Source organism: Passer domesticus, chromosome 1 (genome assembly GCF_036417665.1).
Source record: "Passer domesticus isolate bPasDom1 chromosome 1, bPasDom1.hap1, whole genome shotgun sequence".
Lineage (NCBI taxonomy): Eukaryota > Metazoa > Chordata > Aves > Passeriformes > Passeridae > Passer > Passer domesticus.
Genome location: NC_087474.1, coordinates 130,589,596 through 130,602,062, shown reverse-complemented (window position 1 = coordinate 130,602,062; position 12,467 = coordinate 130,589,596). Strand labels below are relative to the sequence as shown.

At 35.4% G+C, this 12,467-nt stretch overlaps 2 long non-coding RNA genes across 2 annotated transcripts in view; one reads left to right on the top strand and one right to left on the bottom strand.

The window, feature by feature from the left end:
- Window positions 1–1,139, top strand: part of LOC135281090 (uncharacterized) — a 28,699-nt gene extending 27,560 nt beyond the window's left edge. Inside the window, exons 5-6 of the long non-coding RNA XR_010347866.1 lie at window positions 125–203; window positions 791–1,139. This is a non-coding gene — a long non-coding RNA (uncharacterized LOC135281090). The remainder of the gene's footprint in view (window positions 1–124; window positions 204–790) is intronic.
- Window positions 1,140–1,821: 682 nt separating this feature from the next.
- On the bottom strand, window positions 1,822–6,688 carry LOC135289557 (uncharacterized). The gene is made up of 3 exons (XR_010352303.1): window positions 6,644–6,688; window positions 2,427–2,505; window positions 1,822–2,073 (listed from the first exon to the last, which is right to left on the bottom strand). It is a non-coding gene; the product is annotated as an uncharacterized LOC135289557 (long non-coding RNA).
- Between the last annotated feature and the right edge of the window lie 5,779 nt (window positions 6,689–12,467).

Here is a 12,467-nt window from a genome sequence, read left to right as displayed (position 1 = left end):
AAAAATTATCATGGAAACAGTGTATGGAATGAATATCTTAGAAGAATGTAAAACACTGTTTGTGGCACACGTATTTACCTGCTTACACATTCAAATGTAACTTTGGCTCCCGCTATTGCTCCAGCAGAAACAAGAGGAAGCTGACACAGGAAAAAAGCAGGATGTCAACATCAAGCATTTCAGCCAAGTTGTAGCCTACACAGGTAAAGAATGACTTGCAAATCCACCTCATGTAAGAAAAGGGAAGGAATCACTTGAAAGGAAACACAGAAAATAAGACAGCAGCATGAACAGCTAAATAAATTCCACACAACAAACAATGAAACACTGAATGATAACAATGTTGAATCACACTACATAAGAGCACTGTGATGGAAATGACATACCAATGGAATCACATATAAGAAACTGAAAGCATCACAAAACAGGATCAGTTTTACATTTGCTACTAGCTGCAATTATTTCAGATGTTAATTATTTTTTCTTTGATTCATTGACTCACACCTTCCCATTTTTTTTTAGTAAATTTCCTTTAATTGATGATGGTATTAAATGGTTTAATAAAGTAAGAAATATTTTAGTGGGAGGAAGTAACTTCCTATGTCTATTCCTGACTTTCATGTGGAATCAAAATAATTAATGATGATAAATATATAGCTGATTGTCCAATATATGTTTAAATCCAAACTACAAATAAACACACAATGTTAAATTAATCAGAATATATTTTGCACCTAAATCTCTACTCACACATTGAAGAGTGGTTTTTTGTTTTGTTTTTTTTTTACAGGACCCACCTGCTTTCAGCAGAAAAAATGGTGGCGGTAGTAGGCCATTCTACAACCTGGATAAAGTTATCTGTTCAAAATTTCTCAGTATTGTAAGCAATAAAATATTTTATATCTTATAGAAATACAGAAAAGATATAAAAAAAATTGTAGAATAGATGACTCCAAATATTTTTCATCCCAGCATACAGTCCTTCAACAACAAATGCAAAATAGAGTGAAAAAGCTATATGGGAAAATTTTACTGTCACTGCAGCAACAAAGGACAGAAGTCGTTGCATTTCTGTAACTCCTTCACTGGTACTTTTCCAGCCTTTTTTAGTTTTTGGAAAATAAACCAAAACACTAATACTGCCAGACTAGTGCTAAGAAATCAATATACACAAAATAATATTTCCATGCAACTTAAAAGATGCAGTATGCATACTTGGAGTGTGCTTTTCAGGAGGGGAAAGATGTATGACTTGCTAAAATGTATTAAAAATCCACAAAACCTAATAGAATTCAAGTTTAATTTTTAACCTCTTGACTTTACTTTCTGTTAATTAACATTGGGACCTCATCCAAAAGTATTTGCACAACATTCATTTGCTAATAAATTAAATAATCTCAACTATTTCTGGGAACAGTACATCCTTATAGTCTGAGAAGTATGTGTTCCAGAAATACTTTTCTTGTAACCATTAAAACTGACTTGGAGCATGATTAAAAACCATGTAACACTATATTCAAATTAAACACATTGGTAATTAGACTCACATGTGTTTAGAGCAACACAATAAACCAGTATGCACACAAATATTTATATGATGAAACCAAAGTAAACAAGCAACAGCGGAAAGAGAACAGGATGGAAATTGAAACATTACAGTCTTTATACAATACCACACAGCACATTGACACTCACAAGAAGAGGTTAGTGTTCACTATTGCAAAGTATGCTACATTAATTTATGAAGACTTAAAATCATCATCTGTTCTTGCAGCTATGGTGAAAACCACAAGTGGAAGTATTAGTAATTACAGCATCATCTAATGAAAAAGAAACCAGACCCAAAAACCGTGTTAAAAACTTTTTTTTTTTACTTGTTTGCCTCTGCAAATCCCAGTAAATGTTTCAGTTTTTGCTCCAAGTCACTTTGTCTTACATCAGGCCTGGGTGTTTTAAGTTCTATGATTCACTTATTTAGTGAGAGGAAAAGTTGGGCCGTTGACAGCATAGGCGAGGAGATCCATGTAAACCTGGTGATCAGAAATTTGCACTCCACAATCTCCCAGGAATGTGCTAAAGAAATGTCAAAACAAAAGAAAAAAAAAGTTATTTTTTTACTAAAAGCTCTCACTGTGAAAAACTCAAACAAAAAAACAAACCAGTCAATCAACCACAATAAAAACCCCAATAAAAAAAACCCAAATTACCTTTGGACAGATCACTCTCCATGAAAGAAAACTACCTGCAATATTTTACTTTACATGTCATTAACTATATCAAGCATTCCATCAGGTAACATTCTTTTTATTCCAACTAACATATAAACACTACAATGTAATACTTAATTGCTACCAAAAATAAAATTTGCTTTGCTCCTACCCATGCCCAAAAACCATGCGATGAAAGAAAATTCTAATCTGTATTACCTGCAGGAGCTAGATTCCTAGGTATTCTGTATGCATACGTGCATGTCAGATCCATGAAAATAAAATTAGAAAATGTATCCTGTTTGAGAGAAATGAGGAGCCTTTCAGTTTCAACTGATTTCTTGTTTAGGTCTTCTCTTAGTGGTGTGAAGTTACCACCAGGGTGTTATTTGGTGGTTTGAGAAATACACAATTATATTGATCCAGATTAGAATGATGAGCAAACCTCACTCTGTCCCTTTTTATTTTTTTATAGGTTCCCCAAATTCAAACAGACTTTTTAAGAGTTAATTACAAAACATTCAGAATAAACAGAATAATTTTAAGAGAGAGAGAGTGAAAGAAGCAGCATTCTTCCCAGCAGCCCGACATTTTGTCTTTGCCGTGTAATGGAAAGAGATTGAAGCTGTAAAAAAATAGTTATAAAACTTATTTCTCAATTTACAACATTTGTGGTCAGAAGAGTTTCCTCACACAAACTGTCAGGCTGCTGTTTAGAGTGAAATAGGTACAGTAGAATTTGAAGAGCGTTGATTATATTGTACATGTATTTCATGTCATAAACATATGAAACATTTAAAATACGGTATTAAATATGTAGCAACATTTCTTGGCACAGAAAGAACAAAGGTGTGAGAGAGGATTTTTTTAAAAAGCTTTTAAATAATGCTGGTAAGAAATTTCCCAACATGATAAAAATCCTGTCTTAGAATAAGTTCCCCATCATAGAATTCTCTTTGTTGTAGATACAGGCTGTACCTGAAAAAAGGCCTACTGGTTGCTTTGAAAAAAGAGGTTTTAACTATTAAAGCTGCTACATAATTATTTTTAACCATTCGGCAGAAAAGGTGGTTACAGATTAAGTGTTAAACAGTTGTTGATGTTTTGAACAACATTTTTCAACAACTGTAATAGTGACAGATGCTTAGAATTTAAAAGAAATTTATACGAAATTTTAAAAAAAGAAATCAACATTTTATCAACTCTTTCCTGCTGCTTCCCTTGGCTTTCCAATGACATTTCCTTGAGTAGGATAAACTACCTGTGTTTCTTGTTACAAGAAGGAAAAGGAAGAAAAGAGGAAAAAAAAAAAAAGAGAAGAGGAATAAAGTTTAGAGATCATTGAAAATAACTTCCTTATATAAAAGTTTTGTTTTCACCATCAGGCATTCTTATCCAGCTCGATGGAAATTTCTGTTTCCTACATCATCCTTTTAAGTGGACTAGTCTTCCTCATAACTAAAGACAGACCTAAAATTAAAAAATAAGAGTGGAAAGTGGGTCATACTTGGATCTCTCAGCAGTCATTTGAAGACCTTATGGAATAACAACCTCAATACTCAGTTTTCACTTGAAGATGCAACTCACAGAATCAATCAGAAATCTGATTCACCAACAACTTTTGAAGCAGTCCCTAAATGCCTCACTGAAGAAATAACTGGCTCAATTTCCAGCACCTTTCTCTTTGTATTTCCACACCACCTATTCCTTTAGAGTCAGGGAACACTATGCCAAGGACCTGCTCAATGTAATCTTAAGAACAAGGGGGAAAGAGTGCATGCCTTACTGTCCTCTCCCAGAAAATCTCTCCCTGTGTGGCTGGAAGGAAGTAGCCTGAAAGAGCCAAGCACATTGGTAAGTCTGACTAACATATTGTCTGGTAAAGACAAAATACCAAAAGCATGAGTTTCTGTTTGCCCTTAGAATTTAGGCACTGAGGGAAAAAGGTATTTTTTCTTTGTCTGCCTTAGACAGAAATAAAGAAGTAAAATTCATTGAGGCTGCAGTGACTCCTGGGAGTTGTAGTATGTCTTTTTGCAGGCAGTCTCTTTCCCTCTGGGTCCACCTGGCAAGCATGCAGGTAAACAAGGTAGGGCAGAAGGTTCACTGGTGGCACATCTCATCAGGATACTAAACCTCATAGGAAACACTTGCCTTTTTCTAATTCTCTCTGAGCTCAAGTATAAGAGATCAGCTTTCCTAGTCTTGTAAGGAATTTTTCTGCCTGCACGTTGAAACTACAGTATTGAAACAAATATATTACATATTGCTCTGGAACAAATACAGGAGTTTCAATTATTTTTTTTGGTCTATAGCACTGACCCAAATTAGCCTTACTGCAGTTCTCTTTGTATCAGTGAAAAGTTCGATATTGCTGTTTTGCATCTTACATTGTACTACCCACTTCTCTAACCCTGCAAGCTGAATTCTCATTGGCATGGAAATTTGGCATCCTCTCTCCTGAAAGGGCACTAGCCTACTCAAAGTACTCTGTTTATATACATGGAACAAATCTCAAAAAGAGAAAAGAAAACTTAGAAAATATTTCTCTGTGGTACCAGGAATACTAGAAGGAATATTTTTATTTGCCATATTTAAACAAAGAGGAATAAAACAATGTTAAGAACTCACCCAAAAAACCATTATGGTAAAAGTTTTTGGATTCTTTCTACACAAGCTTGAATGGGGAAACTTAATCACGACAACAGAAATCCCTATATCCCAACACCTGTGTGGAGCAAGCTGGATCAACAAGCAGTACTTCTGAGTTCTGGTGAGGAGAGGCTAGAAGAGGCTGCCTGTAGCCATTCTCTACCAAGAACCCCAGAGGAAGCTGCAGAGGATCTAGTCTGCAATGCTGAATTACACAGAAAGGCCCACGTGGCCTCTTTAGAGAGCTCTGCACAGCAGACATCTGCCTCCTCTGCTCTGAGCCCCGTGCCTGCTATGGTGGTGCATGCGTCCGTTCCCACTGGTACTCTCTTTACCCTTCACTAAACATGCTTGCTTAATGCAGTCTTTCAGCCAGTGGAAAATAGGTCCCTTGAAGGCTGTCATTCCCTTTCGGTAACCCCCTGGAACAAAACAAAGAGGTGATCTGACTTTCTGCTCTCCAGAGTTCACTTGGGATCAATTCTAACAACTCTCATAATGTCGAGATTAGGCAGCTTTTCCTCCTCCTTGTTAACAAGGCAATGACAAAGAGAGAGAGAAGTCAATTTCCTTTTCAAATAAAACTAAGAAGCCACTCGGCAGTAAATACAAAAGTTGCAAATAAATAAGCGAAGTTTCTGACTGGTGAAGCCCTGCAGTACTTCTTACCAGAGGTACTGGCTCCCAGCCCAGGGGGAATCATCTTTAGGAAGCTGAAATTTGGATTCCATAGGCTTTAAAAAGCAGATGCAAATCCCAGAAGACTCCTTTTCAAGGTTAAACTGAAAGCTGCCCTTTTGAAACAGGCAGTTGCCAGCCTGACCACTGACCCTGTCGTTTCTCTGGACAGGGACCTAAGCAGCTGGGGAGCTGACAGGTCATCTGCCCTTCCTCACAGTGGTAGCAGGCAGGACCTGACACCTCCAGACCCAGACTGCTGAAATTTCCTCTGAGCTGACTGAATAGCAGAAAGCAGACCTCAGAAACCAGTCTGGATCAAATTTGCTCTAAAGCAAAGTCCTCTAAGCCATGGGCTTTCAGGAAGGAATTTGGCCAAGTGGCATTAGAGCTTCCCACTAGCCATCTCACCTGAATTCAATGGCAGTAGAACATCCCTCACCCTGTTCTCTCTGGTGTGAGCAACCACAGGTTTCCTCCCAGCCTGCTAATTTATGAAGTGACTAATGTCTCTCCTGGAAAAGGGCTGCAAACCCCTGCAGTCCATTTATAGGAACTAGAAAACCATCCAAAGCCACACAGATATAAAATCTAACTGTTCTTAATTACTGAAGTGATAACAGAAAAAAATCCAAACAAAAACAACAACAACAAAACCCAAAAAACCATGGACTATGGCTCCACTGCTTTGGTGGCTACTCTCATCCAGTGGCCACATAACCTGCTCTGGATGAGCCACATCCATACTAAGCTAAACAGCCAAGATATGAAAAAAACCCCAAATGACATGCTTCATGCACCTAGAAACTTACACCACTGCTGTTTACTCAGCTGATCAGGTGGAGAAAAGCACCCATCCCATTTAAAATCACTTTACCCTCAAGCACTCCTGATCACCGTAGTCCTTCACAAAGGACAATTGCATTCAAAAATTTTGTGCAACATGAGACTAGATATTTTTGGAAAGGGATAGTAGTTAATGCAGGTTTTTGTCTCTCAGTAAATCATTAAATTAGATCTGATTTCAAAGAGGCCCCATCTACGTAGCCATTGCCTACTGTGAGATGAAAAGGGCCTCTGAAAGCAAGGCCCTATGGAAAAGTTACCTGCAGGTTCAGCTGGAGAGATGTCCTGCAGATGGCCCTAGAGATGCAGGAATGGGGAGGACACAGGAAGAACTCAGAGCAAAAGTAGATGTGAAGCAATCAAGCAGCTGTAAGTGATTCCCAGACTGCAAAGAGACTGACACTTTAGATAAACAACTCATTCAAAATTTTGTTAAAGGCAAGCCACTAAGGTTAATAGCTCATCTAAATTTTTTTTTTTTAAAAAGCATCAATTCTGAGAATAAACTGTTTGATTTAAATGAAAGAGTAAAACATGGAGTCATTTTAGGTTAGTATCACCAGAGTAGGAAAATAACTGGATTTTCTGAGTCAGAAAATGGTCTTACAATTTTGGAATTGCAAGAATTTTGGTTTCATGATTATGACCAGTTCCTGCTTCTTTGAGCAGATGTTCAGGCAAGACCATAATATTTATAAGGGCAAACATCAAATGCAAGGTAAGAGGTCAATTTGGTGTTCCTGTGAGTAGAGCCAATCACAGCAGCTGCCCATCAGCCAAACAGTTTAAACCCCTGCTGACAAGTTCTCTATATCTTCCACTGTCTCAGGATTTGCAGGTCATTCTGGGCAAAAGACCAGTGTTTTTGGGGTTTTTTGCACAAAGCAGAAGCAGTATCAGAAATGTCGTAGAGCGAATAATCAGGCAAAGGCCACTTGGCTCAGCCTTTTAAATAAGAGCCACTAAATGGCAACTTTGCTGTCCCAGGTAGGGTCCCACAGGTTTGTGGCTGGTACCAGGATCTTATGTGTAAATATAACAAATTCTAAAGCCCCAGTACTCCTGACTATTAGCAGTACAGTCAGTGCTACACACCTCAGCTACGTGCAGGTGCTGGATGCCACTGATGGAATTACATACGCAATAATGTACATAATTATCGGGGAACACAATGAAGCCTGACTTTTTTACTCACTTGTGCCTTTTTCACCTCAGAATTATTACCCAATCCTTCACGCAGTCACAATCCCAGTTCTACTCTGTTCACCCCTAAGTCGTGAGACAGCACTATTGTGGCATGTGAAAAAATTGTGAGTATATTGCTTAAACAATTTCTGGAACTGCCATAGAGGACATAAAACCTGATCTTTCTCTGGCCTTCTCCTTCAAATGAAGCTCACAAGGGTTAATCCACTACTGTGTTGATTTGGATGTATGGTAAGTAGGGGAGTAATTGACTGAGAATGACTGTATAAACCTAATTTTTATAGGAACATCTGTTAGAAATAGATGGAAAGAACATTAAAAATTGTCTTTTATCTTTTCTTCATTACAGTCCAAACACCTGATCACATTTACCAAAGGTTTAGGGAAAAAAATTGTCCTATATTTCAAAGGCAAAAAACAAAAACCCCAAAACCAAGGAAATGGAAAAAAACCCAAAATGCCAAACCAAAAATCTACCAAAAAACACCAGAAAAAAACAGCAAAAAAAGAAACAACTGCAAACAAACAAACAAAAAACCACAAAGAAAAAACAATCAGTTTTGTAGGATTTATTTCATTTAGCATAGAAATAATTTTATTCCTATGATAGTTTAAGTTATATAGAGAATTAGCAGGAAGAGGTCAATTTCTCTCCCATTTGCAATAAAAATAAAAGGTATTCTCTAACTGCTTAAAACACTGAATGAACTAACCTTACACAGCCTTTAAATTTCCAGACCAAACTTTAAAACTTTCTCAAGGACTAAAATTATTAGTATTAGTTATCAGACTAATTAATTTATGGTACACACACTCACTCTGTAGGAAGATAAATGGTCTATCCTTTCTTATATTTCATAGTGACCACCTTCCACAGAGAGATATTTTTAAAACACTATTCTTAAATTCTATTTTTCTGTAAATTGCATCCACATGTAGAAGTTTGCACTGTGTATGAGTTGCATTTTCCTATATGTTAAACACCAGTAAAATAGGCAGACTTTTTTATTTCTCAAAAAATTAAAAAGGGCTGGTTTAATTCAGTCTCTTTTTCCTTTTCACACATACCATATCCCATTAAAATACAATGTATTATTAATCATATCAATGCTACAAAAAAAGTATACTGAATAATATGTGTTTATAAATCTTTGTTCAGGAACATTTTGTAATATCCAGCATTTTGCCTTTTTCTAATGCTTCTAAAAAGCTTTTTCTACAATGTTTTAACCATGAAGCTTTAGGAATAAAAAAATTATTAATATATTAATTAATTTTTGATTTCCAACAACACTTCTTTGATTATGATATAAATGTAAGTGTGTGTTGGAAAACATATAAGAATGAAAAAAATCACAATTAAATGAATAGAACTAAAATTAATAATGACTTTGAATATTAAAAGAGCATTACTACAGCTTTCAGTGTTTCTAAGTAAAATTTTTATTAAAAAGTTAAATCTTTACTACATTTTATCTCTACAGATTCTCACCTTGACTAATATATTTACTTCCCCCTAGGGAATTTTTTAAGTTATTGGAAATTTAGGCTATTTGAATATGTACTCTTTTTAAAATTTAGAGTGTTAAAACATTATGGGTATTTATTCAAGATCAAGATTTCAAAAATTTTTTAAAATTTTTGTCTGTGGTAAGGAATTTGGAACCCCTGCTTTTGATAAATCACAACTCACAAGTATTCAGCCTCTGGGAAAATGCATATAGGAACATATTTTGGGAAATGTATTCATATATTATACTCAGAAGTAAAGAAACCCATTAACTTGTGAAATAAAAGACACTCAGGTCTTACTTCAGTGTCCAAAAATGAAACACTATAGGAAGTAAATAGTAAAACCATTCTGGATTTTTAGTTGTTGTGTTTTGGTTTTTTTTTTTACAATTTCACATGTGTAATTTCAAAAAAGCATTGCTCAGCACGATAAGGAGGGCTGCAGAAGACATCTGTGATAAACCATGAAATAAATGCTTCAGGAATCCAGTAAGCTCTGGGAAAACCATCAACATTTCTGAACCCTGTAATTTTATCACAAGCTCCTCTTTCAACAGACACTTCTATTTCTCTCTCCTTGGTTTTCCACAATAGTGCTCAGTTGGCAAATTAATTGAATTTGCAACAGAAGGTAAAGGAAACAATATTTTTGTTGTGGTAAGATGTCTCTTTATTCCCTTTCTCTAGGAGGATCTCTATACATAATTAACTGTTCATCACCCTCTAGTTGAAGTGCTAAAATAGTTGAATCCCCTTGTTCAAAGTCCTGTACTTATGTGGAGTACATTGTAAAAGTATATTAAAGGAAAAAAAAGCAGATCTGTGACCAATTTTTGGTAGAAAGCAAGAAAGAAATAAAATCCAAACCATTCCACAAATCTCAACATATATATGGTTCCCCTGTCAGAAGAGTTTATAGGCATTTGTACACACATTTCTTATAAACAATTTACACATCATCCATGGTAAGGACATATGCCAGTTGGGTGAAAAGCTGTATATCCCCCTTTCTAAAAAGCGGGTGATGTGGACTGTATTTATTAAATAATTTCCTTTTTTTTCTCCTCCAGAAACATTGTTTTAGACCCTCCATGAAGTCCTAAAATTACCAACATAAGAGAAGGACGGCAGAAGTGCAACAAATAATTAGGTTACACTGTCTAAATACTCTTATGTGTACGAAAATTAGAGAAATACATGCCTACATATGTGAAATCAAGATTGATCTCAGCAGCACATTTATGAGATGTCTAAACTTATTAATAAGTTCTAAGGAACAGCCTTAGGCACTGATAATGCACTATTCATTTTGCTGCTTAATACTGCCTGAAGATGGTCATCCTCACCAAGATCAAGAGTCTTCTTTCAGAGGTATCTTTACCTTGATGGTAGATAGCAGTAAATCCTTGCATACACTTTTTTGGTGTATGTTTTTTTGGTGTTTGTTTTTCTTTGGGTTTTTTTAAGAGGTGGAGGACACAAAACCATCTTCCAGTTTCTGCAATGTGAATTCAGGCAGTCTGAACTCAGTAGTTCTCCCACGTTACTTTGGTGGATATTTTGGAACCCTTTGGTAGATGCTCACCCTTCAGACCTTGCTGCCCATGGACAGCTTTACCACTGCACTTATGCAGCCCACACTCAGTCCAAGCAAACCTGTTTGTCATCTTCATATAGCAGTTTCTAGTGTCAATATATATCTGCTATGAAAAGACAACAGTACTATGGTAGAAAGATATATCATCATCACTTTCTAGGCAGTTTTTTCAAAGTCACCCCAAAAAATCTCTCCCAAAGCTCAGATACCTAGTGTCACCAAAAACTGAGAGAAATGTCAGGGAAGAGATTTTTGTGCCTACTGAAGGCTTCACTCCTTTCTTTTCTAAAATCAGTTTGATAAAAATGAACTACAGGCACAAGCATCTTTTTCCTTGTGATCACTTGACTACTTGAAAATACTGCCTTGAAAAATAGAGGCCAGGCCCTTGCCCAATAAGACATGATTTAGTGTAATGCAGAAAATTCAGTCTGTGGTCAGTGTTAACACTGTAAACAATTTCTATACTAATGTTTACAGAATTCAGTCTTTTAAATCCCTGAATGTATCTATCTTTTTTATTCCAGCAATTGTAATTGCAATAGCCATTTCTTTTTCAAAAACTGCAAAATCATTTTAACAGAGGCTATTGATAGGGATGTATCTGTAGCCAATATAGATGTGATTTTCTAAGATAAAAATAATTTATTATAATTTTCTATAGGACTATACAAAATTATTCTATATTTCTTTTAATATTATTATTATATATTATACTATTATATATTAGATTATTATACTATTATTTCTATAATTTTCTAATGGTTGAAGGTTCATGACAGCAAGCATAAAACATATACAAGATGGTAATTTTTTAATTCCAAGTTTTTCTTACATTGTAAGCACTTTTTGGCAGCTCACAATTTGAAATTCTCACAAAGGAATGGTAAAAAACATTATAAATAAAGTTTACAAACAGTCCATTCAAATTCGGTTCCTAGGATTCCTGCCTGCTCTAGGTATCTTAAAAGTGAAAACAGTAACATGAGAATGAATGCAATATTATGTCAGTGTAGTATTTCCATTTTGTTCATCAAAAAAAAACTGATCTATTTATTGCATGTATTTTCTGGTTTCTTTGTCTTAAGTCTATCATTATACTCTTCTAGTTAAAGAAAATTTCATCCTATTGCGCAAACATTTTTAAATCCTCTCTAAAGTATTTAATTGTTCACAAAATTATTTATTGCTAATATAGTTCATAAATACAACATGAAGATAAAAATTAATACTTCCTTTTTACTACTACACTTCTACTTTAAAAAATTAAAAAGAGAAAAAAAACCCCAAGGTGCTTACATTATTTTCTTTACACTTTTGGAAGAGGAAAATGGGTGAAGCAAACAGTTCATAATAGAGATAAGGTAGGGAAATATAGACCTGAAATAAGCAAAGTTCATGAAAACAGTTAAGTAAAACGAATAGCACAGTAGGGACTGAATTAAATTTTTAAACGCACACAATAGAATACCTGTATAACACAAGTGATTTCCTTCTTACAGTCATAAATTCAATGTACAGAAACAATGCATTGCAGAATGATGCACTTTATAGGGCTTTTTTCTTCCCTTCTTAAAATATAGAACTATTATGATTCTCTTGTGTGGATGATAAATCCAGCTCAAAATTCTACCCACTGTGAGTTCTACCAAAACATAGTACTGAGAATGAGCTGTGAGAGAATGAATTATGATGTACCAGTGGTTTGTTCAGTGTGTGTATTGAAGACAGAAAGCAGAGGAGGAGAAAAGAGGGCACACAAAGAAAAA